Here is a 25,656-nt window from a genome sequence, read left to right as displayed (position 1 = left end):
TGCGATTGTGTCCTGAGATTGCCGCTATGTACAGTCTCAGCACAAGTAGCAAGAGTCTGATTGTGTATAACATCGGACGTAACTGTATACTGTACCTGGTAGCAGGAAATTACCTGCAATCTGGATATATAGTTATATACGTTTTTGGGAAGGGGTTAATGTGCATGTAGTCAAAGTTGATAATCAGTGTTTTCAATTCTCTCCCTGTGTAAGTCTGCCAGCAATCACCCACCCAAAACAAGTGAAAAATCACCGCTCTCAGCAGCACATCACCCCTTGTGATCAGAGGACAACCTAGTGCTGTATGGGAGCAGAACGACTGTATTGATGATCATTTTGCTCCTAGTGTTTGCATTAGGCCACGGCCCCACTATCAGTATTTGGCATGGCCGGCGTCAGCACCCGGCGCACCCTGGCAAGTGCCGGGGCCCTGAGCAGGCGGGGGGTTTCACTTGCGGTCGGGCACCCCGCTGGGTTATGGGCGAGGAGAGCGGTGCCAGCGCCCGCCCTTCTCCCCCGCTTGCTCAGGGCCCCGACAGCCGGATACTTACCTCTCCCCGTGCCTCCGCAGATCCGCTGTCTTCCTGCTGTGCTCTCCCTGTGACGTCTCAGGTCAGAGGGTACGGTGACGTCTTTCTACCGCGCCCTCCCCTGAGCCGTCACAAGCAGCGCAGAGCGGAACGACGCCGGCGACGCTGGAGTCCGGACCTGAGCAGCGGCAGCAGGTGAGGAGGAGTGAGGTGAGTATTTCACTTTTTTTTATGTATGGAGGCATGGGGCATTATATGGGGGGGTGACATCCTGCATGGGGCATAATATGGGGGGGGTGACATCCTGCATGGGGCATTATATGGTGGGGGGAAAGGGACATCCTGCATGGGGAATTTTAAAGAGAGGGGGGTGATATCCTGCATGGGGCATTATAATGAGGGGGTGACATCCTTCATGGGGCATTATATGGGGGGAAAGGGACATCCTGCATGGGGCATTATATGGGGGGAAAGGGACATCCTGCATGGGGCATTATATGGGGGGAAAGGGACATCCTGCATGGGGCATTATATGGGGGAGGAGTGACATCCTGCATGGGGCATTATATGGGGGAGGAGTGACATCCTGCATGGGGCATTATATGGGAGAGGAGTGACATCCTGCATGGGGCATTATATGGGAGAGGAGTGACATCCTGCATGGGGCATTATATGCGAGAGGAGTGACATCCTGCATGGGGCATTATATGCGAGAGGAGTGACATCCTGCATGGGGCATTATATGGGGGAGGAGTGACATACTGCAAGGGGCATTATATGGGGGAGGAGAAGTGATATCCTGCATGGGGTATTATATGGGGGGGCAGAGTGATATCCTGCATGGGGCATTATATGGGGGGGGGGAAGAGATATCCTGCATGGGGCATTATATGGGGGGAGAAGGGACATCCTGCATGGGGCATTATATGGGGGGAGAAGGGACATCCTGCATGGGGCATTATATGAGGGGAGAAGGGACATCCTGCATGGGGCATTATATGGGAGGTGACCTCCTGCATGGGTGTTATATGGGGGAGAAAAGGACATCCTGCATATGGCATTATATGGGGGGGAACAGCCTGCATGGGACATTTTATGGGGGCCAGTATCCTGTATGGAGCGTTATATGGGGGCCAGTATTCTGTATGGAGCATTTTATGGGGGCCAGTATTCTGTATGGAGCGTTATATGGGGTCCAGTATTCTGTATGGAGCATTTTGTGGGGGCCAGTATACTGTTTGGAGTTTCTGAGCTATTGTGAAATTTACAATAGATATTGCTCATGTAATGTAAGAAGTGAAATCTTTGCATTGTACTATATATATATTTCACTGCGGTATCTGTGCATCATGAATAGTGGTATGTGTTAAAGGGGCGCACTGAGACTCTTTCGCCCGGGGCCCAGAAAAACCTGGAGCCGGCCCTGGTATTTGGTCAGTATTTGGTCAGTATTTTTTCTCAGGAGTGGGAGCCAAAACCAGGAGTGGGTGATAAATGCAGAATTGGTGACTTGTTTCTATTATACCTTTTCTCTGATTGTTCCTCACCTGGTTTTGGCTCCCACTCCTGAGAAAAAATACTGATCGAATACTGATAGTGGGACCGTAACCTAAGCAGGCCACTAAACGAGCACTACGGGACTACAAGTCAGGCCATTAGTTATTAGTGTAGAGACTCATCTGAATGAGGTTGACTTGTGGAGGCAGGCGGGTCACCACATCAGTTTGCATCTTAGTGTTTGTTTATGGATTGCAGTCACAGCAGATTTGAACCTCGCCATTTATTTCACTTTGGTAGGAGATGGCAATTAACTTTACATTTTACTTTACTCTCATTAGCATTGTGATTGCCAAGACTGACCTGTGATTTATACACTGCTCAAAAAAATAAAGGGAACACTCAAATAACACATCCTAGATCTGAATGAATGAAATATTCTCATTGCATACTTTGTTCTGTACAAAGTTGAATGTGCTGACAACAAAATCACACAAAAATCATCAATGGAAATCAAATTTATTAACCAATGGAGGCCTGGATTAGGAGTCACCCCCAAAATTAAAGTGGAAAAACACACTACAGGCTGATCCAACTTTGATGTAATGTCCTTAAAACAAGTCAAAATGAGGCTCAGTATTGTGTGTGGCCTCCACGTGCCTGTATGACCTCCCTACAACGCCTGGGCATGCTCCTGATGAGGTTGCGGATGGTCTCCTGTGGGATCTCCTCCCAGACCTGGACTAAAGCATCCGCCAACTCCTGGACAGTCTGTGGTGGATGGAGCGAGACATGATGTCCCAGATGTGCTCAATCGGACTCAGGTCTGGGGAACGGGCAGGCCAGTCCATAGCTTCAATGCCTTCATCTTGCAGGAACTACTGACACACTCCAGCCACATGAGGTCTGGCATTGTCCTACATTAGGAGGAACCCAGGGCCAACCGCACCAGCATATGGTCTCACAAGGGGTCTGAGGATCTCATCTCGGTACCTAATGGCAGTCAGACTACCTCTGGCGAGCACATGGAGGGCTGTGCGGCCCTCCAAAGAAATGCCACCCCACACCATTACTGACCCACTGCCAAACCGGTCATGCTGAAGGATGTTGGAGGCATCAGATTGCTCTCCACGGCGTCTCCAGACTCTGTCACGTCTATCACATGTGCTCAGTGTGAACCTGCTTTCATCTGTGAAGAGCACAGGGCGCCAGTGGCCATTCCTGGTGTTCTGTGGCAAATGCAAACCGTCCTGCATAGTGTTAGGCTGTGAGCACAACCCCCATCTTTGGACGTCGGGCCCTCATACCACCCTCATGGAGTCATTTTCTAACTGTTTGTGCAGACACATGCACATTTCTGGCCTGCTGGAGGTCATTTTGCAGGGCTCTGGCAGTGCTCCTCCTGTTCCTCCTTGCACAAAGGCGGAGGTAGCGGTCCTGCTGCTGGGTTGTTGCCCTCCTACAGCCCCCTCCCCGTCTCCTGGTGTACTGGCCTGTCTCCTGGTAGCGCCTCCAGCCTCTGGACATTACGCTGACAGACACAGCAAACCGTCTTGCCACAGCTCGCATTGATGTGCCATCCTGGATGAGCTGCACTACCTGAGCAACTTCTGTGGGTTGTAGAGTCCATCTCATGCTACCACGAGTGTGAAAGCACAACCAACATTCAAAAGTGACCAAAACATCAGCCAGAAAGCATTGGTACTGAGATGTGGTCTGTGGTCCCCACCTGCAGAACCACTCCTTTATTGAGGGTGTCTTGATAATTACCAATAATTTCCATCTATTGTCTATTCCATTTGCACAACAGCATGTGAAATTGATTGTCAATCAGTGTTGGTTGCTTGCTAAGTGAACAGTTTGATTTCACAGAAGTTTGATTTACTTGGAGTTATATTCTGTTGTTTAAGTGTTCCCTTTATTTTTTTTGAGCAGTGTAGTATTTGATCAGTTGTTTTCATCTGTTTTTTTTCTTAAACCAAAGATCCAGAGTGGCTTCAAGAAAAAGACAAAAAATAAAAGTTTCCATTGTATTTTTCTGTGACTAAAATTCACTTCTGCTTTTGGCGTAAAGAGGACCCTGCACTTGTCTGTTTTGGTAAATATATAAATATTTGGATTCCCAATCAATTATTTAATTGTGTTATTTCACTATTGTGATCATCACTTTGCAGAATCCTGGTAAAACGAAGTGTTACCATTCCCCCTTTCAAAGAAGTGTGTCTCCAGTTCTCAATTTATTCATACATTTCTCTGAGGAATCACAGATGAACAGCACAACGTAGCATACTTATGAAACACTGAAGTTTGAATCTAGAGATGTCCATGCAGAAATAAACATTTTCCATGGGCATGAATATGTAGAAAAGAGAAAAACGCTTGATACTTTCCTTCTGGTACCTACTCGGACACAACGTAGGCCTTTGTGTTGTCTATGATCACACAGGAAGAGGAGACGCTGCAGCGTTCCCGTTAGTTGAGCAGGGCTTCATCAGAAAAAACGTCTAATAATGCTCTGTTCAAGTCACCTTTTCCTAAAGCCAACCACGTGCCAGACCGGTCTGGTGGACAGATAATGTCTCCTCTCCTCTTCCTGTCAACACTGACCATGCACTGGCCAGCACTGGATAAAGGTGGCTGACATCTAATTTTTTTTTTTCTGCAGATGCAAGCCCATGGGAGACCTTTCTTTTTGCTGAGACCTTTAAGCTGTCCATACACATGATAAAGCTGTTGGCTATCTTTCACAACCCCACCCCCCCCATGCACATGGATGCTCAGCTCAGCAGAGAGTTCATATATTTTCAGAGGACAGAAGTGCGAAAACCATTTCCAAATACTTCTGGTGCTAATTCCCACACCAATGGGATTTTTTGGTCATTGTCCAGTGTACCCAGGAGACTCTTGAGAGCACAGCTTTAACACCCAAAGGTGTGACCTCTTAGATTTACAGTAATAATACAGAGTAGCCTGAATACACAACCACAGAGAATCCTGTAAGCAACGCCCCCTTAAAAGATAAAAAAAAAATAACACTAAAAAAAATGTGATATTATAAATAAAGCTTTATTTTGGAAACAATTGGAGCTGCCTTGTGGGGCCTCCTTAAAATAATACTTTACAATTATATGAATAATGTAATATAATATGCAGAGCTAAGAAAAAAGTTAAACTATTCAACCTATATTCCATGTCTCTTGGTCACTCTCCAGACTCCATGCTATCATCAGGCACCAGAAACTTGGGCTTTGGATCTATTTCTTGGTGTCTTGACTCTCCGACTTTAGTGATACTCTGCATTATCTTGTTTACCTATAACTTTTTGCCTTATGAAATAACAGCAGTTGGTTTAGGGTGCTAAAAGCTGCAAAGAGGGATGATACTTTATGTCAGACACTATGAGTGTAATCTGGACCCCCCAGGTTTGAGTTCCTCCACTCCAGTTATTCTCAGTTCCCCACCTGTTTCTGTACTTCCCTGCAGCTGATCATGAGCAGGCTATTGATGTGACCACCGTTATCAATCATTGACTGCAGAGCTCATATGGCTAGATAACTGTTGAGGTTCAGGATTGTATCAGAACCAGACTAGCGGGGGATCAGTAATGTAATTAGCCTTCTTATTTCTTAAGGTTGGACAACCGTTTTAACCAATTTGGGAGCCCTAAGATGGATGGACCCATATGCAATATTCTGTATCATTCCTGCCATGGTTTGGACATTTGTTTTCCTATAAGGTTGTTTTCCAAAGTGGTAATTATAGCCACTGTAAATGCTCAGGATTGTCACATTATAAGCAAATACCCCTCCACCTTACAACTCTAGGCAGTTGAAAATCTAGTTCTTCTGGTTATTTCTGGGAGAATTTGAACATTCTCTTTGCAAGATACAAGGATAATTCAGTAAGGAGGATCTGTGATGTTAAAAACAGAAGAATGCATTGCTTCATATTAGTTCAAAGCCTAATAGTGCAGAGTTAACATTGAGAATTTGATTTCCCAAAAACTAGAACAATTATTACTACTTTCCATTGTAGCAGAGCAGAACATTTTTTTTTTCTTCAAAATACTTTTATTAAAAAGGTATAATAATAACCAAACTAATAACTGGTGAGGAAGGAAAAAGGATACAACCATGTTGACATAATTGAAATGTATGTGAGTAATCACAAGCGGCCTCATCTGGTCGTACACATTAGATATTAGCCAAATTCTACCTAACTGCAGATGTTAGAGAAAGATAAGGATTTGGTAGTTGGATGTCAACTGCCCAATCTTTTTATTTTCAGGTAGAAAGAGGAGTCTCACAGTGATGTGAGTTGGCCATTAGTGTTGAGCGAGTATGTTCTGTTCCGAGTATGCTCGGGCCGAGCTCCGAGTATTTACAACTGCTCGGTGATAAGGTTGAATCCCTCCCGTGTGCATGATTTGCGACTGTTTGACAGCTTTATTACGTGTGAGGAATGTGTAAGAAATAGACATTCCTCACATGTATTAAAACTGTCAAAACAGTTGCAAATCATGCACACGGGAGCGATTCAAATATAACACCGAGCAGCTGTAAATACTCGGAGCTCGGCCCGAGCGTACTCGGTGAAAGGGTTAACAGAACATACTCGCTCAACACTAATGGCCATACTTATATAATACCTGAGCACATATTCGGTTGTCAGCTCTCTCTCCTAACTCTCCAATACACAGTTCTGCTTCACTAAAAGTTCATGTGTTTTCGAAGTGGAGATCTGAGAAAACCGCTGTCAAACAGCTTTAACAGAACAAAAGGGTCCGGAATTAAAATTTGATTTTTATCTCCTCCTGCATCATCTGTTGGGTTCAAGGTTCAGCATGGGGACTTTTCCGTGCATGAGGACTTTTGCTCTGTACCCACTATTGAGATTATATATCTGCTCAGACAAGGGTGCACATCTTGGTTGGCGTTGAGACTGGAAATGTGTATGGCCAGACTGACATGTAAGTGATATACACCAGTATTGAGGGGTGTAGAAAGAGAAGGAAGGGTAAAGAGGTCTGGTCACTAAAATTATCCATCTATGCATATTAGACTGTAGTTGGCCGCACCCGCTGATATTGGCAGGATTGGTCAACAGTCCAATATCTATGGGGGCCTCCTGACTTTTCCTTGATAGTTGATGTCAGGGGAGTTGAGGATCGGACAGTTCCAATTTTAATGACTGTCCCTTTTGTTCTTCAGGAGATAAACTGCTGCCAGAGTCGTTTGACTGCGCCTTTTTTTTGCTCTCTCCTTTTAAAACCCTATGAATGCTCAGCCGAGCCAAAAGTACATGTGTATGGGGGAGTCGGAAGAGATAACTGACTGCTGAATGAACGCTTAACCAACAGCTATTTAATGTCATGAGGTTGTGTTCACACACAGCTCAAATAGTTCTAGAATTGCAACTCTTTGAGTTGTTTTTCTAAGTACAATGTTGTCAGACCAAAGCTTTATTCTAATTTTGTTAAAGAGATCTCAAGTTACACCATCGTTGGAAAGATAGTTTTACTAGTTATTCTTTATCTATTGAAGATTCTATATAATCCATCTGAGATATGAAGAATACTTTTTCAATAAAAAGATATACATTGGGAAAGGAAGAATCTAACAGTACTGTACAGAAGATCTGCATGGTGGGTTTAACATTTTGGTTGTGTTAGATATCAGATATCCTGCCACCTCAAAAAACAAGACCTTGTATTTTGCCTCATCGAGCGGATACAATATCTTGTATTGTGACATCAACAACAGCATGTGTTCAGTAGACAATACCCATTCAGAGGTGTAACAGTTTAGTCTTTGCCTTAAGAGTCCATAATATAATGTGATTTTGCTTGGGGTTGTATAGGGAAGGGGGGGGTAGAGGTTAAGAACTTTAAAAAAGGCAACTTAATCCTAAAAAAAAACGTGTGCTTGAAAGATTGAGGTCCAACTATGTCAAGGCATAAATATATTTCACTTAATGTGTGTGTGCATTTACTGGGAATATCTGTCATCTAGAGTACTATGGTTTGCGACAGGATACAAATTGGGTGGGGTTTGCAATGTTGAAATTCAGGATTGCCCTGTGATAGTAATGAGCATCTTGGACTAAGACCTAAAGTCTCTCTACTTTTTGTCCGAGTCTTCTATGCCACTAGGAGCAAGGGGGTAGTAATGACATTTTTGTGATAGATTGATTTACTCAATGTGCAGGATGGAGCTTATTGTGACATTAAATGTTAAATGACAATGTGCCAAACCTGCTGATTTTGGGCAACCATGTAACGTGTATAGTGGTGCCCCAACCTTAGAGGAAGAAAAATTACACATATTGGACTTCAATATGCCCAATATTTGTTTTCAAGAGAGATACGCAGCTAGCAAAGGTGTCCAGCAACAGTTTATTCTCCTCTCTCTTTATGGCCTCCTAAAGAGAGACTACTTGGTCCTTTGGCTAATCAGTATCTATTCCTACAATAGCCAAGATTGTCCCGATTTTCCACCCACAGTGCTGTCAAATTCTTTAAGGTTCTGGTCTGAAAAGGGATGGTTTATACAAACCTTGCCCAGAAAAAGGCAAATACAGCAGGATTGGAATTATTTTGGTCCGGTTGAGGGTTATGACTAAAGCATCCCTAAACTGCCTATACCACTGTTGGCACTGTGCACATCAAGTATGACTGTCAATATAGAAAGTAGTTTAAAATTAACTTTGATTTTCACAAAAAAAATGGATTCACTAATGCCCACATTTTTTGTGATTTGACCACCAATTTACTTGATTCTTCTTAGGCCCAGGAAGATGTTTATAGCGAGCAAAATCATTATACTCAACTTGCCCATCTTCTTTCCTGGTGATGCAGCTCCCTAACCGGTGCTGCATTGGCTCGTTTTTCCCTCTGGCTTCGGCCTTCTCTTCACTCTTCGGTGCCTCTGGCACTGACTAGGCCTCAAGTGACATTCTGACATGAGAGGCATATGCTACTTAAACCTTTACTGACATATGACTTAAAGTTACGTCCTATTGTGGCTCCCTGAATTTGATGCCGGCTAATTAACTATGACCGCATCTTTGCCGGCAGATGATTGCTGTATTATTCAGACATCATCTGCCTCTAACAGCTCTAAGAGCTCCGTCTGCTGCTGTTAACCTGTTAAATACTGCTGTCAATTTTTGACAGCGGCATTTACAATGCTTGGCCCTGGGGTCACACTGTTCTAACAGCTCATCGGCATGCCAGCAACGTGATCGCGGAGCACCGATGGGTTGCCATGACAGGTGTGGGTCTGCTGAAGACCCCCAAGCCTGTTATGAGAGTACACCTTTGAAAGCAAGCCAACGGTTGGTGTTCATAGGAGACCCCGTGATTTTTGTTGTATATAGCAATACTCTGGTATTGCTATGTATAGTACAAGTGATCAGAGGATCGCAGGTTCAAAGCCAATAAAAAGTTTTAAAAAATATGAAAAAATAAAAAAAATGTATAGAAGTTTGAATCACCCCACTTTTCCCTTTTTATCTTTAAGGAATAAAAAAAAAATATACAAATGTGGTATCTCCACGATTATAAAAGTCCAACCTTTCAAAATATAGAATTAATTAACCTGGTTGGTAAATGGCGTAATGAGAAAAAAATCAAATGCCAGAATTGCAGGTTTTTGGCCGCCGCAACATCAAAATATGCATGCAATAAGAGGTAATGAAAACATTGCATCTACCCCAAAATGGTATTAATAAAAACATCAGTTTAGGGCGCAAAAAACAAGTTCTAACACAGTCTCATTAACCAAAAATTGAAAACCTTACGGCTCCCACAAGAACATTTTTTTTTTGTACAAATGTAAATAAAAAAAAACAACAACAAAACTATGCATGTTTGGTATCGTCCTAACCATACTGACTTCAAGAATCATATTGCCAGGTCATTTTTACCGTATGATGAGCACTGTAAAAAAAACAAAGAAAAACAATTGCAGCGCTTTTCAGTGCATTTTAACAAAATAGCCCTTTTTTTCTGCTATTTCGGCGCAAAAATGAAAATTCACCCAGTCAGGAAGTGGCTAATAAATCTGCCGTATTTTACAAGTAGCGTGCGCCTTGTCACAAATCTTACTTCAGTCAGAGACTGGAGCAACATTTCTGGCATAAGGTCGGCTGCAACATGAATTAGACAGGCAGGTGCTGCAATGCTCCAATCCTACCCCAGCTCAGCCCACTTTGGTGGCTGAAAGTGGCGTGAAAACGCTAAAAGTCCATAATTTTTTTGCGCACCCTCACATTGCGCCAAGATTTTGTGGCTTTTAAGGTATTTTGCATTAGAACTGTGACTTCAACACCTTAATGATTTGGGGCCTATGTACCTCAAGACTTCAGCAAATTTGGACAAAGGCGTTCATTTGATTGCAATAGCAACAGGAAATAAACTAGAAAGGTCCTTAAAGATTACATTTTTTTAGTTGTGGATTATCAAGCTATTTATTTTCCTTTTACAGTATGTCCTTAATACGGTACTTTATCTTTTGTGGACCAGTTAGTGCAGCTTTCCTCACAAACTGACCAGAACTTCTGTCCATAAAATGGCCGCTGATGGAGGAACATGTGACCAAATCAGTTCATCAGCCTCCTCCAATAGAAAAGCAACTTTCCCATGTGAGGTGTTTTACTATTGTAGGAGACTGATGGACTGGACAAATCAAATACTCCTCCGTCAGCAGCCATTTTGTGGACAGAAGTGCTGGTCAGTATGTGAGGAAAGCTGCATGCACTAAAGAGAAAGTGTCCACCCTCTTTATGTTACTTTGTGATAACATGTGTAGTGACAGAAGTCCATTCTCTCTCTCTTCATGGTGGACCAAGTTTAAAGCTTGCCATATGCAATTAGTCTAACGTCGGCCAAACCCGCCGGTAACAGCTTACAGGCTCGGACTAGCCTGGCGGGGTATCGGGGAACCCCCCAGTGGGCTCTTGCTGTGGACGAGATAAAAGGGGGGAAGAAAAAAAAAGGCCTGTAATTTTTAGGGGCAAGGGCCTTTTAAAAGCGCAGGCAGCGTATATGCAGAGTTCAGGTTCATTACCGTGCCGCACGTCCCGATGAACACTGACGATTGTGTGCCTGACGTCGCTAGCGTATGACTTCAATGTCATGCAATGGGCGCATTCAAGTCAGCCGCCAGCCTCTGCTAGGTTGGTGCCCATTTTAACACGAGCATGCCGGATGTGTTTAGAAGGGCGCCACGTGGCGAATCTTCTGTGGATGCGGCATGGTACAGAGGAAAGGCTGCTGGACCTATGGGGGAGGCCCAGGCTGCTGGATCTATGGGAGGCACAGGAAGCCCTGCTGCTGGACTTATTGGGGGGCACAGGAGTCCCAGGCTGCTGGACCTATGGTGGGGCACAGGAGGCTCAGGGTGCTGGGGCACATTATTAAATAAAGGGAGCCCGAATGAGGAATCTAATTACTGTTTGGGGGCCAGAATGAGGAACCTACAGTATTACTACTGTAATAATATTTACTTTTTAGTAAACTGTTTTTCATGGGGGGAACAAAAGGGGAGCCCTGTTACTGTGCAGGGTAGCACTACGTCGCTTTTTTTCTTCATCTGGCATAGTGTAGAGGTTGGGGGTAAAGTGTGGAATGTGCTCTATAACACGGTTATTTTCTGTAGAGACGAGTCCTGGTGGTCTGCACTGGATGAAGAACCAAAACGAAGATGAAGGACTTCACCTAGAGACAGGGTTGGACTGTAATTAATTAACCTACTACAATATATATGTTCTATCCAAGCTTATTAGCCATACTCAGTTTTTTACCCCTTCAGGACCCGAAAATGTTTTTTTTGCACCTTCATTTATTCCTTCCCTTTTACCAGGAGCCAAAAAGCTTTCATTTTGTGCATCAGCATAGTAGTATAGCGCTTGTTTTTTTGTGGGATGAATTGTAGTATTGAATTACACCATTCACTTTATTATATAATGTACTGGAAAGCTAAACTTTAATTCTAAGTTGGCTAAACTTGTGAAAAAAGCATCAAAACTCTACCATTGTTTTTTGGGTTTTGTTTTTACACGTTCAGTGTGAGGTAAAAAAATACTTGCAAAGGAATATCCAGGACAGTACGATTATGGCAACAACAAATGTATATAGTTTTATTTTTATATTTTACTGGTTTTAAAAAATTAAAAATGTTGTAACAAAAAGTGTCGGCATTCCTGAGACCCATAACTTTTTTTTTTTTTAATGCAGCCCTATGACATTTTTTTGATTTATGAGCTATAGTTTTTATTGGCACCATTTGAGGTATTAATAGGGTGACCAAGAAAACCAGCAAATGTTGTGTTTTGTTTTTTGTTTACTCTATTAACCCCTTCACCCGACAACCTGTTTTCACCTTCCTGACAAGGCCAATTTTTTAAATTCTGACCAGTGTCACTTTATGAGGCTACAACTCTGGAACGCTTCAACGGATCCCAGTGATTCTCAGATTGTTGTTTTTTTTTGCGACATGTTGTACTTCATGTTAGTGGTAAAGTTTGGTCAATATGACTTGTGTTTATTTATGAAAATATAGAAAAAATTACAAAAAAATAAATACAAAAAATTAGCAATTTTACAAACTCTTAATTTTTGTGCCCTTAAACCAGATACTTATATCACACAAACTAGTTAATAAATAACATCTACCACATCATTTTTTAAACATAATTTTTTTTTGGTTAGGTAGTTAGCAGGGTTAAAAGTTTATCAGCAATTTCTAATTCAAATTTTTCCAACAAAATTACGAAACCATTTTTTTAGGGATCACATTTCAAGTGACTTTGAGGGGCCTATGTGACAGAAAATATTCAAAAGTGACACAATTTTTAAAACTGCACTCCTCAAAGCCACATTCAAGAAGTTTATTAACCCTTTAGGGGCTTCACTGGAATTAAAGCAATATGGAAGGAAAAAATAAAATTTTTACTTTTCCCTACAAAAATATTGCTTTAGCCCCAAATTTTGCATTTTCAAAAGGGTAACAGGAGAAAATGGACTGCAAAGTTTCACCTGAAAACACCGATACCCCACATGTGGGGCAAAACTATTGTTTGGGCACACAGGAGGACTCAAAAGGGAAGGATCACCATTTGACTTTTGAAGCGCAAAATTGGATGGAATAGTTAGCGGACGTCATGTCGTGTTTGGAGAGACCCTGATGTGTCTAAACAGTGAAAACTCCCCACAAGTGACCCCATTTTGAAAACTACACCCCTCAAGGAATGTATCTAGATGTGTAGTGAGGACCTTGAACCCGCAGATGCTTCACAGAATTTTATAACGTTGAGCCGTGAAAATAAAAAATCACAATTTCCCCTCAAAAATGTTGATTTAGCCCCAATTTTTTCATTTTCATAAGGGTAAAAGGAGAAAATGGACAATAAAATTTGTTGTGTGCCTTCTCTTGAGTACGCTGATACCGCATAAATGGTGGAAAACGACTGTTTGGGCGCATGGCAGGGCTTGGAAGGGAAGGAGCACCATTTGATTTTTGGAGCACGAAATTGGCAAAAATAGATAGCGGATGTCATGTCACGTTTGCAGAGTCCCTAGTGTGCTCCCACAAGTGACCCCATTTTGGAAACTACACTACTCAAGGAACTTATCTAGAGGAGGTGTGGTGGGCACCGTGAACCCACAGGTTCATCACAGAAGTCTATAATGCTGAGCTGTGAAAATGAAAAAATACATTTTTCAAGCAAAAATGTTGCTTTAGCCCCAAATTTTTCCTTTTCACAAGGGTAACAGGAGAAAATGGACTGCAAAATCTGTTGTGCGATTTTGCATATGAATGTACCAATACCCCATATGTGGTCAAAAAATACTTTTGAGGCACAGTGCAAAGCTCAGAAGAGAAGAAGCGCCATATTGGAGTTCAGATTTTGCTGGAATGGTTTGTGGGTACCATGTCACTTTGGCAGAGCACTTGAGGTTTAAGAACAGCAGAACCCAGCCATAAGTGATCTTATTTTTAAACTACACATCTTAATGAATTCATCTAGGGGTGTAGGGATCATATTGACACCGCAGGTGGGTCACAGAAGTTTATACCATTGGGCAGTGAAGAAAGAAAATTACATTTTTACCTCAAAAATTTTGTTTAAACCCCAGATTTTACATTTTCACACAGGAAAATGGGTAAAAATGGCACCTAAATGTGTCACACAATTTCTTCTGAATGTGGCATTATCTCAGTATGTGACTGTTCAGTATTGCTTAGCCACATGGCGAGACTCAGGCGGGACGGTGCGCTATTTGATTTTCAGGAAAAACAAATTATTGTAGAATAGTTTGCAGACTCCATATACAGAGCCTCTAAGTGCCAGAAGAACAGAATCCCACCTCAAGTGACCCCAATTTTGAAATTATACCACTCAGGGAATTTACAGGTATAGTGACGATTTTGACTCCATGGTTTTTTTCCAAAAACAAGCAGCAGTGGATGTTGCTGAGTGAAAATTGCAAATCTGGCATTGTCTTGACTGTACATTGCAGTGCCCAGTTCATTGTAGTGACATGCAACCTGTAAATTAGGTGGGTTCTCATCACTACAGAAATGCCAAACATGTTTACTTTAAATGTGGTTTAGGCACACTGGGGCTCAGCAGGGAGAGGCGCATTTAGATTTGGGAGCGCAAAATTCACTGGATTTATTTTCGATGGAGCTTCAGCACTTCTCCAGAGCCTTTATGCTACCCATAACGTGGAAGCCCCCCCCCAATTTCCATTAACAGATGATTGACCTGAGTGGGGACATGTTTTTTTGTGGATTGAGTTGATGCTTTTATTGGGAACATTTTACATAACATTTTGGATCACATTTATATTGGGTTTCCCTCTAAATCTCCAACTTACGTGATTCCGCTGAGGGATCCATTTACTATAATGAGGCAGCAGAGTTACTCTGGACTCCGTCTGGCCTCTGTTCAGCGTTGTCCTTCTTTTCAGAAGTGCACAAAACTGTGGCCGACCACAATGCTTCTACAGGTCCATGTATGTATAATTTTATATTTCTGCAGACCAGGTCATGTAAGGGATTGTTTTTTTTGCAGGACAAGTTGACTTTTCTATTGATACCAATTTCGGGCACATAACAATTTTTGATTGCTTTCTATTCCAATTTTTGGGAGGCAGACCGAACAAAAACCAGCAATTCAGGAGTTGTTTTTTTTTATGCCGTTCCGCGGGTGGTAAAATTAACAAGGCAGCTTTATTGTTTGGGTCAGTATGATTACAGCTATACCAATTTATATACTTTTTTTTATGTTTTGTCGCTTTTACACAATAAAAACAATTTTATAGAAAAAATAATTATTTTTGCATCTCTTTAGTCTCAGAGTTATAGCTTTTATATTTCTCTGCTGATTTTTTGCGGGACATGATGATGTTTTCAGCTATACCATTTTTATTTCCAATCGACTTTTTGATCTCGTTTTATTCCACTTTTTGTACAACAGTATGATGAAAAAGCATAGTTTTTTGCCACTTTATTTTTTTTATTTTTTACGGTGTTCACTAAAAAGGTTAACTAGCGTGAGTTTTCTATAGGTTGGGTCGTTCCGTAAACTGCGATACCAAAATTGTGTACTTTTTTTTTTTAAACATAAATATACGCTTTTATGGGTATAATATTATTTAAATTTTTTTTTATTTTGTAATATTTTTATAAAATATTTAAATTGTTTTTTTTTTTACTTAGTGCCTCTATGGATTTTATATAACTTTTATTAATCTGATTGCTGGTATAATAGATTGCAATGCACCAGCATTGCAATGTATTATACCTGTCAGTATTACACTAACAGAAGCATGGTCTAACAGGCTTGCCATAGCTGGCTGACATCATGATAAGTTCAGGTTGCCATGGCAATAATTGGGCCCTCACGATGATGTTGCGGGGATGCCGATCGGATGGGAGAGGGAGCCCCCTCCCTCTCCTAGCCTCTCAAATACTGCAATCGATATTAATCGCAGCTTTTAGGGGTGAAACAGCTGGGGGCAGTGCGGGCACTGTTCCTGGCAGTGACAGCTGGGTCTCAGCAGTCACATAAGCCGAGCTTCCAGTGGTGATCACACGGGCACAGCTCCTGTGCTGCATACGATCGCCATGACGTACCCATAGGTCAAAGGTCGGGAACCCCTATCCGACCATGATGTATGGGTACATCAAAGGTCTTGAAGGGGTTAATGTTATTTAACCCCTTTCTGACATTTTGCGTAATAATACGTCGCTGTGCCCTGGGCCTTATGGACCAGGTACGTATTATTACTCCATGGCGATCGCGCCCGCACACAGGCTGTGCAAGTGCAATCGCCGCCGGGTGTCAGCTGATTCTGACATCTAAAAACGGTGTTTTATCATCATACCGCCGATCAAACAGTGGAATAAAACACGATCAAAAAGACTAATGTAAATACAAATGGTACCGCTAAAAACACCATCTTGTCCCGCAAAAAACAAGCAGCCATACAGCTCCATAAGCCAAAAAAATAAAAAAGTTATAGCTCGCAGAATAATGCAATGCAAAAAAATGTATCTTTTCTATAAAATAGTTTTTATGGTGTGAAAGCGCCAAAACATAAAAAAAATATAAATGTAGTTTCCCTGTAAACATACTGACCTGAAGAATAAGGCTGCTTTATCAATTTTATCACACGCGGAACGGGATAAAAATAAACAAAAAACAGTTCCTGAATTGTTGTTTTTTGTTTATTCTGCCTCCCATAAATCGAAATAGAAAGCGATCAAAAAATGTCACGTGCCCGAAGATGGTACCAATAAAAACGTCAGTTTGGTCCGCAAAAAACAAGCCCTTACATGACTCGGCCGAAATATGGAAAAATTCTAGCTCTCAAAATATGGCGATGCAAAAACTAGTCTTTGCAAAAAAAGGTGTTTTTTAGTGTGTGACAGCAGCCAGACCTAAAAACCCGATGTAAATCTGGTATTGCTGTAATCGCACCGACCCGAAGAATAAAGTCGTCTAATCACTTATACCGCTCGAGGAACGGCGTAAAAAATAAATAAAACCAATTCTTCACCTGCTGCTGATTTGTTCATTCTGCCTCCCAAAGATCACAGTATGGCTCGGCCCACAGTTATCCTGCGCTCTGCGCTGAGCGCTTACACCGGGGTTTCCGTGTAAATCTCTGAAATACGTGATTCAGACGGAACCCCCAGTGGAAGATTCCCTGTAATGAGGCAAATGGAGGCACCGTGTACGCAGTCAGGCCTGTGATCTCACAGTATCCATCTTTTTATTAGGCTTGCATAAAAGTGCGGTTGGCCACAGTTTTGTGAACCTCGGGGACAAAAAAGGACACCGCTAAACAGAGGCCAGACGGAGTCCAGAGTAACTCTGCTGCCTCATTATAGTGAATGAATCCCTCGGGATAGGGTTAGGGCTCTGTTAGGATTAGGATTGTGTTAGGGTTATAGTTGTGTTGGGGTTAGGGTTGTGTTGGGGTTAGGGTTGTGTTAGGGCTGTGTTGGGGTTAGGGCTGTGTTGGGGTTAGGGTTGTGTTAGGGTTAGGATTAGGGTTACAGTTAGGATTAGGGTTGTGTTAGGGTTAGAGTTGTGTTGCGGTTGGGATTTTTTCAAGAGTAAAGAGAAGAAAATGATGACGATATGATGACTAGTGTTGAGCGCAAGTGCTCGCTACTTGAGTTTGCATTGGGTACTCGGGTATGTACCGAGTATCGCAGGTGCTCGAGTGACATGCTTGAGTCTCTGCCCCATATGTTTCGCGGCTGTTATGTGGCACCCCAGGGGTCCGGTTGCCACAGTGGCATTGCTTCCCTCACAAGGGGTGATGCCATGCTTGGAAGCAAGGAGGGGTCCCCTAAGCAGGTTTACCAGCATACAACACTTTCCTGGCTCCAGACCAGAAAGGGGAGCTCCTCCCCTTGGCAACTGGAATCTGGAGGTGAGATTAGTAAGAGTTAGTTGAGAGGAGTTGAATACAGGACAGTGTCGAGGAAAGACCTGGGGAAGGGAGCTGTGTACTAGCTCACCCCAGAGGAGAGAAGCGCAGAAGAACCGGACACTGGAGTCCGAGGTTGTGGGGCACTGAAGGCCCAGCAACAGAAACTGGAGGGCAGGAGACAGCAGGTCTCCAGGCCCCATCAGACGCCCTGCGACACAGCAGCACCATAGGGCCCAGCACCACCACGTGGGAGCGACACATAAGGAAGGCCCAAGTTGCCTGCCATACGGGTGAGGAACAGACGTTTTACTCAGGGACGAGGGCCGCAGCATAGCTACAAGCAGCAGGGCCAAAGAGATTAGCGCAGTGGGAAGGCCTACAACTTCACCTGGCAAGGTGGATCCCCAACTTGCTTCTAGGCCGCCGGGACCTCTACTACCAGCTAGTACCCGTGCCCCGGTCTGCTTAACAACCGCAAGTAAAGATGAGAGGAAACCGCCATTAAGTTGTGGACTGGTCATTATCTGCGCCATCACCTGCACTACACCGCACCAACAACATCTACCCCATAGTATCACTATATCCTGCACTGGGGCTAAGCCCTGCCTGTGGAGAGCTGAACCAACTCTGCTGCGTCACCACCAGCTCCAGAGGATCTGCACAGCAGCGCCGGCCCCATATAGCCGCATACCACAGGTGGCGTCACGAACATTATCTCTATAAAAACTTTATTCCCTTTTACTTTTCCCCCTTTTATTGACCGCCCTGGATCACGGACCGGGTCACTGCCATTGTGACATCCCCCAGCATCGACCGGCCCGGCTACCGAGTACCCCACGGCCCAGGGGGCGCGTCAGTTACACAGCCAAAAGAAACACGCGGGGATTGCCTGCCATACACGAGTAATCCCTGTATGTTTTCTTTTTTGTGTGTCTAACAACCGTGAAACATGCGGGCGTGAACTCGAGCATGTCACTCGAGCACCCGCGATACTTGGTACATACTCCAGTACCTGATGCAAACTCAAGTAGCGAGCACTTGCGCTTAAGACCAATGACAACATATTCAATCTGATGACCTAATGTTATCAAATTCTGTGTCATACGTCTGGGTTCAAAATGTTCACTATACCCCTTGATAAAACCCTTGAGGGTGTAGTTTTCCAAAATGGGGTCACTTGTGGGGGGTTTCCACTGTTTAGGCACATCAGGGGTTCCCCAAACACGACATTTCACTAATTATTCAAGCAAATTTTTACATTCAAAAAGTCAAATGGTGTTCCTTCCCTTCCGAGCCCTGCCGTGCGCCCAAACAGTGGTTTTCCCCCACATATGGGGTATCGGCGTGCTCAGGAAAAATTGCACAACAAATTTAAGGGTCCATTTTTTCCTGTTACCCTTGCGAAAATGAAACAATTTGGTCTAAATTAACATTTTTGTGAAAAAAAGTTAAATGTTCATTGTTTATTTCCACATTCCAAAAATTCCTGTGAAGCACCTGAAGGGTTAATAAACTTCTTGAATGTGGTTTTGAGCACCTTGCGGGGTGCAGTTTTTAGAATAGTGTCACTTTTGGGTATTTTCTGTCATAAAGGTTCCTCAAAGTCACTTCAAATGTGATATGGTCCCTAATAAAATGGTTTCGTAAATTTTGTTGGAAAAATGAGAAATCGCTTATAATTTCCTAACAAACAAAACATTTTGGTTCCAAAATTGTGCTGATGTGAAGTAGACATGTGGGAAATGTAATTTATTAACTATTTTGTGTGACATATCTCTCTGATTTAAGGGAATGAAAATTGCAAAATTTTCACCAAATTTCCGATTTTGCAAGTCATATCAAATAGTTTACCACTATTATAAAGTACAATATGTCACAAAAAACAATCTCAGAATTAGTGGGATCCATTGAAGTGTTACAGAATTATTACCTCATAAAATGACAGTGGTCAGAATTGTAAAAATTGGCCTGGTCATTAACGTGCAAACAACCTTCGGGTGTAAAGGGGTTAATGTGTTAAAGAATTTTATATTTTCATAGATAAGACTTTTACAGATGCATTGATACGAAATATGTTTATTTTTTAATTTTTAAAATGTTTTAATTGAGAAAAATGGGTGATTTAAATTATTTTTTTTACATAAATATACGCGTTTATGGGTATAATATGATTTTCATTTTTTTTTATTTTGTAATATTTTTACAATTTTTTTTTTACTTTTTTTTTTTTTTACTTTGTTAGTCCCTCTATGGGACTTTAACTTTTATTAATCTGATCGCTGGTATAATGCAGTATTACACTAACAGAAGCATCTTAGACCGTGAGCTCAGCATGGTCTAACAGGCTTGCCGTAGCTGGCTGACATCATGATAAGTTCAGGTTGCCATGGCAATAATTGGGCCCTCACGATGATGTTGCGGGGATGCCGATTGGATGGGAGAGGGAGCCCCCTCCCTCTCCTAGCCTCTCAAATACTGCAATCGATATTAATCGCAGCTTTTAGGGGTGAAACAGCTGGGGGCAGTGCGGGCACTGTTCCTGGCAGTGACAGCTGGGTCTCGGCAGTCAGATAAGCCGAGCTTCCAGCGGTGATCACACGGCACAGCTCCTGTGCTGCATACGATCGCCATGACATACCCATAGGTCAAAGGTCGGGAACCCCTATCCGACTATGATGTATGAGTACATCAAAGGTCTTGAAGGGGTTAAAGTAATTTAACCCCTTTCTGACATTGTGCGTAATAATACGTAACTGTGCCCTGGGCCTTATGGACCAGGTACGTATTATTACGCCATGGCGATCGCGCCCGCACACAGGCTGTGCAAGTGCGATCGCCGCCGGGTGTCAGCTGATTCTGACAGCTAAAAACAATGCTTTATCATCATACCGCCGAACAAACAGTGGAATAAAACACGATCAAAAAGACTAATGTAAATACAAATGGTACCGCTGAAAACGCCATCTTGTCCCGCAAAAAAACAAGCTGCCATACAGCTCCATAAGGCAAAAAATAAAAAAGTTATAGCTTTCAAAATAAAGTGATGCAAAAAAATTATTTTTTCTATAAAATGGTTTTTATTGTGTAAAAGCGCCAAAACATAAAAAAACCCAATATAAATGTAGTTTCGCTGTAAACTGTAACGGGTCTGGGAGGCGGAACCTCTGAGCAACTATACAAGGGGGCGGTCCTTGTAAGGAAGCGGGTGGCTCCCAGGGAAGACGGGCAGGTAGACACGGCAAGTGACAGGGACAGTCTCTGGGTAGAAGGGCAGGTAGTCACGGCAAGTGACAGGGACAGTCTCTGGGTAGAAGGGCAGGTAGTCACAGGGACAGTCTCTGGGTAGACTAGCAGACAGGTAGCAAGTGGACGCTCCCAAGTGAGCGGGCAAGAGTCTCTGGACGGGCAGGTGGTCACAGCAAGTGACGGCAGAGCCTCCAGGTAGGCTAGCAGGCAGGTAGCAGGTGAGCGCTCCCAGGTGAGCGGGCAAGAGTCTCTGGACAGGCAGGTGGTCACGGCAAGTGACGGCAGAGCCTCCAGGTAGGCTAGCAGGCAGGTAGCAGGTGAGCGCTCCCAGGTGAGCGGGCAAGAGTCTCTGGACTGGCAGGTGGTCACGGCAAGTGACGGCAGAGCCTCCAGGTAGGCTAGCAGGCAGGTAGCAGGTGAGCGCTCCCAGGTGAGCGGGCAAGAGTCTCTGGACTGGCAGGTGGTCACGGCAAGTGACGGCAGAGCCTCCAAGTAGGCTAGCAGGCAGGTAGCAGGTGAGCGCTCCCAGGTGAGCGGGCAAGAGTCTCTGGACTGGCAGGTGGTCACGGCAAGTGACGGCAGAGCCTCCAGGTAGACTAGCAGGCAGGTAGCAGGTGAGCGCTCCCAGGTGAGCGGGCAGGCTGGTCCATAGACAGACTGACAAGTGTCGGAAGGCAGACCGTCGGACCGCAGGCTTGCAGGCAGGTATCAAGCAGGAATCTGGCAGGTGACTGGCAGGTAACTGGTAACGGGACCTGAGGGCTGAAGCAGAGTGAAGGCTTTGCAACAACATTGCTCGGGCACCTCCATTTTGGAGGAGGTGCCTTATATATGGTGAGGTCCTCCGGCCATTGGCCGGGGACTCCTTAGGACGGCACGCGCGGCCCCTCAAAGAGAGGGGGAGCGCACGTGACGCGCCCCTGGGCCTATGTCGCGCTGCGTTGCGCACGCGGGAGTTTACCCGGAGCCGGATCTCTTGAGGGTTGTAGTCTCGTGGCGGTGACCCGGTCCGTGCCCAGGGAGTCAAACTGAGCGGCGAGGTAACAGCGGTAGATGTAGAACGACTACGCCACCCGTTGAATGCAGCTATGGAGCTGCCGCTGCAGGACAGTCCGCTGAGGCCGGTGGATGGATGGTGCAGCGTAGATGGTATAACCCCCAACGGGAGGGGTATGGCCTCAGGGCAGCGGATGTGGATGATGGGGGTAGCAGGAACCACTCAGAGACGGTGCGGTGTAATTCAGGGTCTTTACTGGTAACAACGATAGACCCTCCCGGAGTACTTGCTAGCAATTGGGGCCTGGTCAGTCCTTGAGCAGATGGGATCTCCCCTGGCCAGGCGGAGTTGTAGGCCTTCCCAACTAACTGTACTCTTCTGGCTACCTTGCTAGAGGCGGGAATAAGTAGCCCACGTCCCTGAGTGTACCGTGTGGTGCTCACCCGTATGGCCGGTGACTCGGGGCCTTCTAATGGCTTCCGCTCCACGATGGCGGTGCTGGTCCCACGCGTGTGACCGTGCCTTCGGGCTTCTGGGCCAGAGGACCTGAAATCCTCTGCCGGACGGTTTCTGCTGCTGGGTAGGAGTTAGTCCCCACAGCCTCGGACTCCGGGTCCGGTAAGAAATCTTCTCAGTCAGGGCGAGCTCTGCAGCTGCCAGCCCCTGACTCGTTGTAACACTGCTCCCCACAGAGCTCCTGATGTTTCTTGCTATGCTGCTTCTCTTCTCTACTCTTGTTCTGTCTTCTTTCTCACTAACCCTGCCTCAGCCCCGGGTTTATATAGGGGAAGTCCTTCCCCTCCCAAGACTGGGCAGGAGGTGTGGCATGCACAGGATCCCTGACCAAAGGACCTCCCACCTGCTCTCAGACGTAATATCTCTATCACTGTGGCAACCAGACCCCTGGGGTGTCACATTCCCCCCTAGTGAAATTTAGTACTCCGGGACTAAACATATTTTTTTTTTTATTTTTTTTTTTTTAGAAAAACATAACAAGGTATAACAATAACAATACAATAAGAAAAACACATAAGATGGTTACGGCGTGTCCGCAACCGGGTGCACAATAAGAAAACACATAAGATGGTTACGGCGTGTCCGCAACCGGGTGCAGTTTTGAAAAGCAAGGTGTCCATTTCACCAAAACAGGGAGACGTAACCAGGTAGGGGCCTGTCCTGCCCCGAGTCCTTAACAGTCTTTAGTCCATCCTGGGTTACGCTCCAACTATGTACAAGGATTCCCGGTAAATCCACCAAGGACTCCTAAAAAGAACTAGAAACACAAAATTATACACAAGCAACTATAAACAAGTAAACATTATAAGATAGCTTAAACATTTAGATCCTCCAACGTGCGGGTAGCTGGCCTCTAGTGGCCCTAGTGGACCTACGGAGCTGACTGTCTGGCCCTGAACTACAGGGTGTAGGAGCTGTCAAGGGTAAACTGGGCAGCTGTCTATGGGCCCTCTGGCTCACTAGGGGTATGGCAGGCTCACTATAAGCAGCGGGTTGATTTTCCGGGTCTGCTTGTGTAGAGTCTTCTGCCTCCTGGACCGGCTGTTCTTCCAGCTCTACCGGTTGCTCCGTAGGTTCTTGGGATGATGGTTGGAGGAAGGTGAGTACGGGTACCACAACTGCACCATTGACTTGAGTCCAAGACCGAGGGAAGTCCCCGAGCACGGTACTAACCATATCTTCCCTTTCCTCTACGGGTCGATGGTCTTCTTGTTCCTCTTCAGGGTTCCTCAGTTGTTCGGGACACTTCTTCAGGTGGTCCCGGGATACAATGGCTGTGGTTTCCCCTCCGTCTTTACTGATGGTACAGACCTTCGGGTTTTCGTGGCTTGAGGGCAGTACGGTGTACGGGTCCTTCTCCCACTGGTCGTCCAACTTGTGGAGCCGTCTCTTCCTCTTCAAGACCTGCTCTCCGGGTACCAGGGGAACAGCGGGAGCATACTGGTTGTAAGTTTTCTCTTGTCTTTCCCTAGCCTGACAGAGACTTCGCTCCACGCTCTCCTGTACTCTCCGGTACTGCTGCTGCCTCTCTGTGTCCCAGTCTGTTTCTGGTGAAGTGTCCTCGGGTGTCAGGACTCCCATTTCCAGGTCAACAGGTAACTTGCCAGGTCTTGCCCTCATTAGGTAAGCCGGGGTACAGTTGGTGGAACCTACCGGGATGTGGTTGTATAGGTCCACCAGATCGGGCAACTTTTCAGGCCACAGACTGCGTTCTTCCAGGGGCAACGTTTTTAGAAGATCCATTACCACCTGGTTCATTTTTTCACAAAGTCCATTAGTCTGCGGATGGTAGGGTGTCGTCCTTATCTTCCGGCAGCCATACAGATTGCAGAATTCCTGGAAGACCTCCGCTTCAAAGGCAGGTCCCTGGTCCGTCAGCACTTGGTCTGGGTACCCGTGTGGACGGCAAAAGTGCTGCTGGAAGGCTCTAGCTGCTGTTTGAGCCGTTAAGTCCTTGACGGGGACGACAACCAGAAACCGGGAGTAATGATCCACGATGGTTAACGCGTAGACGTAGCCACTTCTGCTTGGGGTCAGTTTTACATGATCCAAGGCTACCAGTTCCAACGGTTGCCGGGTGACGATGGACTGCAGGGGAGTCTTCTGGCTGGCGCGGTCCTTCCTTCTCAGGTTGCACGGGCCACAGTCTCTGCACCACTTCTCAATGGTTCCCCTCATGCCTACCCAGTGGAATCGCTCGCGCAGCAGGAACTCCAGCTTCTTCCACCCGAAGTGTCCAGCTCCGTCGTGGTATGCCTCCATCACCATGGCTGCGTCTCTTCGTGGCACCACTACTTGCCAGAGTAATTCATGCGTCCGGGAGTTAACCATTCTGCGGCACAACTTCCCTTTGTAAAGGAACAGTCGACTCTTCTCTGCCCATAGTTGTTTGGCTTCCTCCGGAGCGTCTGGTTCAAGGCGAGCCTCCGGCCGAGTCAGCATCTCCTTCACCAGTCGGACGGCAGGGTCGCTGTCTTGCGTTTCCGCCCAGTTGTAGTGAGGTAAGGGGTTCAACGTAGCAGCCTGCTTACTCCTTACCCGGTGGGAATACTGGATAGTCCCATGACGGTGGAACGCAGGGAGTTCAATCTCTTCCAGTCCCTCCGGATCTTCTCCTTCGTCCGGCAGGTTGGGCATCCTGGACAGGGCGTCCGCGTTAGTATTGGAGCGCCCCGCCCGGTATTTGATTATGAACTCGTAGTTGGACAGACGGGCCATCCACCTCTGCTCCAGGGCACCGAGTCTTGCCGTGTCCAGGTGTGTCAACGGGTTGTTATCCGTGTACACGGTGAACCGGGAAGAAGCAAGGTAATGCTTAAAGCGCTCAGTGACTGCCCATACCACGGCCAGGAACTCTAGCTTAAATGAGCTATAATTCTCGGGGTTCCTTTCGGTGGGTCGCAGTTTTCGGCTGG

The sequence above is a fragment of the Phyllobates terribilis genome, unplaced genomic scaffold (assembly GCF_046119375.1).
Source record: "Phyllobates terribilis strain yellow unplaced genomic scaffold, ASM4611937v1 Scaffold_1__5_contigs__length_1240528914, whole genome shotgun sequence".
Lineage (NCBI taxonomy): Eukaryota > Metazoa > Chordata > Amphibia > Anura > Dendrobatidae > Phyllobates > Phyllobates terribilis.
This window is presented reverse-complemented; position numbering follows the sequence as displayed.